Source organism: Globicephala melas, chromosome 19, assembly GCF_963455315.2.
Source record: "Globicephala melas chromosome 19, mGloMel1.2, whole genome shotgun sequence".
Taxonomy (NCBI): domain Eukaryota; kingdom Metazoa; phylum Chordata; class Mammalia; order Artiodactyla; family Delphinidae; genus Globicephala; species Globicephala melas.
This window is the reverse complement of record NC_083332.1, coordinates 34,988,359-34,994,358: the sequence shown is the minus strand read 5'-3', so window position 1 is coordinate 34,994,358 and position 6,000 is coordinate 34,988,359.

The window sequence follows — 6,000 nt, the reverse complement described above, 5'->3', positions numbered from 1 at the left end:
ACAAAGATGGGTTCAGGAACAGAGCTAATGGCTAACGGGGGAGTGCTTACTACGTGCCAGACACACAGCTTCAAGAAACTTGCATTTAATCCTCACAGCAACCTTTGAAGTAGAATGCTTTTATTATTGCCGTCTCACAGCTGGGGAAACTGAGGCACGGGGAGTTTAAGTAACTCGGCTACAGAGCTAGTAACTATGAAATTTTTATTTTTTAATGAACTGGTACTGAGGTATAATTTACGTATAGTAAAATACATGGACTTAAATGTACAGTTCAAAGAGTTTTGGTAGGTGTCTTCACCTGTGTGAATTCCTATCATTCCAGATACATTCCTATCATTCTAGAGAGTTCCCCAGTGCCCCCTCCCAGCCAACCTGCTCACCCCCCCACCAATCCTGGTCCCAGACATTACTGGTCTGCTTTCTGTCACTCCAGTTTCGTCGGGCCTGTTCTAGAAGTTCATATAAGTGAAATCATACAACATATATTCCTTTGTGCCTCTCAAGAATAGAAAGTAAAGCGGCTCAGGGAAAGAAAGATAGTGAGTTCAAGGAAAATCCATACTCTTTGTTTTTTTTTTCTTTTTTGGCCGTGCCATGCGACATGTAGGATCTATAGTTCCCCCACCAGGGATAGAACCCATGCCCCCTGCAGTGGAAGTGCAGAGTCTTAATCCCTGGACAGCCAGGGAAGTCTCGGAAAATCCATATTCTTAAATGAGATTTCTGGAAATGTGGAAATGGAAGACTATGGAACTTAAAACTTGATGGTTAGAAGCACCTCTGTGGTGCTATGTCTCTGCTGTGACCTAATTCATCTTTAAATTCTGAGGGGGGAGAGGGAAGGAGCCGAGACCTGTTTTATTTTGTACTCAGGCTGTGAGGGTCTAGAATCCTTTGCAGAACCTGAGCAGGCAAAAGGTCACTGACAGTGCACGTGCTTTATTTCAAACAATCTGGTGTCTTAGGCCCTGCTGAACTTCTGTACTTTGTTCTTGGAATTCTTGTTTTTACTTGGTTTCTAGAGATTCTCCCAAATAATTCAAGCTCCAACCAGAAACCTTGCCTTTTATAGTCATTTCTGAAATCCTAATTTGGCCACACACACGAGCCATCTCCTTTAGGCCAGGAAATGGACATCCTGTCCTGTACTCATGAAATCCATCCCATGGTGACCCATGCCCACGCTAAGCCGGAAGCAGCTTTCTTTCCTCACCAGAAGTAGCGCCCACAGTAAATCCTCCCAAACAATGTGGTCAGTGATCGGGACGTGTTTTTGTTCGATAAAGGAAGGAGGTATCTCAGACTGGGATGCCCAAACTTCGAGTGTGACACCCACTTCCCTGTTACCTTCTGATATCTGTTTCTTAAAAGTGCATGTTACATACATTTTTATAATCAAAGGGAATGAAAACTGATTTGGCTTTGAGGACCCCAAGTATCTCTTGAATGGGAGACACTGAGGGGTCTGGCCAGTCAAGACCGACCACTGGGGGCAACAGTGGGCCTGGTAGTTAAATTCAGGGTGCACTTCTATTTTTTTAAATAATTTTTAAAAATAGATTTATTTATTTTTATTTACTTATTTTTGGCTGCGTTGGGTCTTCGTTGCTGCTTGTGGGCTTTCTCTTGTTGAGACGAGCGGGGGCTACTCTTCATTGCAGTGCACGTGCTTCTCATTGCGGTGGCTTCTCTTGTTGCGGAGCATGGGCTCTAGGCACGTGGGCTTCAGTAGTTGTGGCTCACGGGCTTAGTTGCTCTGCAGCATGTGGGATCTTCCCGGACCAAGGATCAAACCCATGTCCCCTGTATTGGCAGGCGAATTCTTAACCACTGCGCCACCAGGGAAGTCCATGCATGGTGCACTTCTATACTCAGCCCTAAACAGAGTTATCATATGACCCAGCAAGTCCACTCCTAGGGTTATATCTAAAGGAATTGAAATCAGGAATTTAAACAAAAACTTGTTTATGAATATTCACAGTGGCAACATTCATAGTAGCCAAAACGTAGAAATAACTGCAATGTCCAAGAACTGATGAATGGATAAACAAAATGCGGTCTATCCATGCAATGGAATATTATTCAGCCATGGAATAATACTGGAAAGGAATGGAAAGGAATGAAGCCATGGAAAGGAATGAAGTACTGATACTTGCTATAACACGGATGAACATTGAAAACATTGTACTAAGTGAAAGAAGGCAGACCCAAAAGGCCACATATTGTATGGTTTTTATTCATATGAAATATCTAGAATAAGGAAATCCATAGAGACATAAAGCAGATTAGTGGTTGCCAGCAGTTAATGGAGGGTGATTGCTTAATGGGTCCATGATTTCCTTTCGGGATGATGGAAATTTTTTGGAGCTAGATAGTGGTGATGGTCGCACAACATTGTGAATGTGCTAATTGTCACTGAATTACACACTTTAAAATAGTTAATATGGTGAATTTTATATATATATATATACACACACACATACACACATATATTTGGAGTAGACATTAATTCCTTTTATGTTTTAATTGAAGTATAGTTGATTTACAATGTATATATACCTTGATTTACAATGTATATATACCTTGATTTACAAGGTATATAGCAAAATGATTCAGTTATACCTACTATATAAATGTACATATATATGTGTATATATATATTCTTTTTTATCATTTAGTATGATAATCTCTAGGTCCATCCCATCCCATCTATGTTACTGCAAGTGGCATTACTTCATTCTATTTTATGGCTAAGTAATATTCCATTGTATATGTTTCTTTCTTTTTTTAGCCACACCGCACAGCTTGTAGGATCTTAGTTCTCCAACCAGGGATTAAACCCGGGTCCTCAGCAGTGACAGCAGAGTCCTAACCACTGGACCACCAGGGAATTCCCCCATTGTATATGTTTGCCACATCTTCTTTATCCATTCATCTGTCGACGGACATTTAGGTTGCTTCCATGTCTTGGCTATTGTAAATAGTGCTATTGATACTATGAGGTGAATTTTATATTATACAGTTGAAAAAAATCAGAAGTCCTACTTGGTTCCCTCTTTCCTGTTGAATGCTATCTCACAGCCTTTCCTCCAATGGAGGGAGGAGCCCAAATAAAATAACCGCCACTGGACAACAAAAATCCTTCCGATTACCGCAAAAAGGACGGGGTAGATGAATGGGTGGTGTCTGCTTGATTCAATAATCTCTCTCACAGAGCACATGCTTGGCTCTTTTCTAGGCTGCAGGCGCAGCCAGCTCCAGGTTTATGACTCTCCTGGCTGCTTGGGTTTGGTTCCAGGGCAAACACCACTCAGGTGAGCCCTGCCCTCCAGGCCTGCATCCTGGGCAGGATCATGGCTGAACTCTGAGGCCCAGGAAACCTCAAAAGCCCTCACTTCCCCATCACAGGTGCCAGTCCAGCCCTCTTCTAAATATCCTGATCGTAGTCCAGCATTTTACTTTAAAAAGAAAAGAAAAAAACCCATATTTATTCATCTTAAGTTTTATAGTACCTTTTCATAAATACAGAATCTTTCCTGTACTCTAAGTAAAATTTTGACTGTGTGTTAGTTTCTTTCTTTTTTCTCTAGCAAAACCCCCAGCTTCCCCAAGCTGGTTTCAGACTAGACCTAGCACTTAGGCAAAGATGCATAAGACTACAGAGATAGCTATAGCAATATAGCAATATTCTTGTCAAAATGGTGGGACTGGGCTTCCCTGGTGGCGCAGTGGTTGAGAGTCCGCCTGCCGATGTGGGGGACGCGGGTTTGTGCCCCGGTCCGAGAAGATCCCGCATGCTGCGGAGCGGCTGGGCCTGTGGGCCACGGCTGCTGAGCCTGCGCGTCCGGAGCCTGTGCTCCGCAACGGGAGAGACCACAACAGTGAGAGGCCCATGTACTGCAAAAAAAAAAAAAAAAAAAAAAAAATGGTGGGACTTGATACTTTCCTCCATGAATTTCCTTGCTCAGCCCTCCCATTCAACTCTGGATTTTTCCTTTCCCAGCCCATAACAAACATCTCCACTCATTCCCCTCTTATCTCTGCCCTGGTTCCATCAGCTTTCCCTGCCCCAGGCCTACATCAATCACTCAGGTCAGCAAGATTTCACTTGCGGGTCTGGTTCTTTGTAAACAAGCTCTGGCCCCCTCCCCCTGCACCTTGCCCTAATTCCCCAAACCTCCTTATGTTAACCAACCCTACCTTTCTCCAAGACAGGACCCTCGAACATCTCCCGTTGCAGGCAGCCCTGTCTCCCCCTCCTCCTCCCCATTGTTGCTTCTAGGCTGGTGTGCATCTTAGCAGCCACTTCTCACCAGAAGGCTTACCTGACTGCAAGTATAATCTCTTGACCTCTGGGGCTCTCTTCCAAGATCACAAGCTTCCCTCCCATCCCTTCCCCATCTTAATAATTCCAGCTTCCAGATCATACTCCCTTTCATTCAGTTCTACTTACATTTATCTCTGCTCTGCTCCCACTGCTCACTGGCATAATCCATTCTTTTGCCATTCATTCATTCGACAAACATTTATTGAGTGCCTACTCTGTGCTAAGCCCTGTGATGGGTGCTGGGTTGCAAAGATGAGTTGATGTGGTCACAATCAGGGCTGATATGCACTCACTCAGCCATTTCAGCAGTTAAGATATTGAAATACCACCATGCCAGCTGGTAAGCATGCCGTGAATACCCTCCAGCTGCCCCGGCCCTGAGACCACCAGGTCTTCCTACCATCCAGTAACTAAAAGTTTCATCCCAACTGCCACCTTCATAGAGCTCACAGTCAAATGATAGACACCCTAGATTTTGCTCAAAAATGTTTACCTCCTGGGACTTCCCTGGTGGCGCAGTGGTTAAGAATCCGCCTGCCAATGCAGGGGACACGGGTTGGAGCCCTGGTCTGGGAAAATCCCACATGCCGCGGAGCAACTAAGCCCATGCACCACAACTACTGAGCCTGCGCTGTAGACCTTGCGGGGCACAACTACTGAACCCACGCGGCAACTACTGAAGCCCGTGCGCCTACAGCCCACGCTCCACAACAAGAGAAGCCACCACAATGAGAAGCCCGTGCACCGCAACGAAGAATAGCCCCCACTCGCCACAACTAGAGAAAGCCTGTGCACAGCAACGAAGACCCGATGCAGCCCAAAATTTAAAAAAATAAAATAAAATAAAGTTTACCTCCTGCAGAATCTCAAACTTTGAAATGCACACATACTGACCACAAACTACCCTGTATTCTTCTCTGTCTCCCTCTCTCCCATTCCCACTGAGCATACTTTTTGTCCTCCTGCTACCAGCCCCTCAAGTCTTCTCAACTCTTGCAGCTCACTTCCGGTGTCTCCATCCATCTTGGAGCTCGTGGTCAGCCATTTTCAGGTACTTTGGTCATTCTCCTTGAATTCCTCGTGCCTTGGCCTTCCATCCTTCTTGCTTGGCCAGCCCCATCACTGGGGAACGTGTCCCCTGCATTCTACACATTTGCTTTCTGACTTGGTGCTCGGGAGACCTGCCAGAGAAAGGCACCAGGGCAGGTGTCCTGAGAATTTTGCACCCTTGGACTAGCAGAGATCAGCTATGCCTTCCCTGCTGCTTGGCAAAGTTTCCGCCACATTTTATTGATTCACCATTACTACCTCTTCATCAATTATTCTCTTCATTGCATCTTAAATCTTTCCCCTCAGACCTATACATACACCCAGGTCTCTCTTCATCACTCCCACCTGTAACAGAGACATGGATTGCTCGATGAATACTCTCATGTTCCCCCCAGTTTTCCAGACGCTTGCAGGGAGGTGGTGCCATGTGACTTACTTGGCTAACGGACTTTGAGTGGAAGTAACAGGTCGCTTCTGAGCTGAAGCATTGGAAAGCCAGGGCATGACCCTCCTACTCTCTTTTCCGTTCCTCAGTGAGTTAGAAGCTACTGGCTGACGTGCTAGCCTCCCAAGATGGGAATAGTTTGGATCACTGAGTCCTGAGGTGGAGAAGAGGGCTT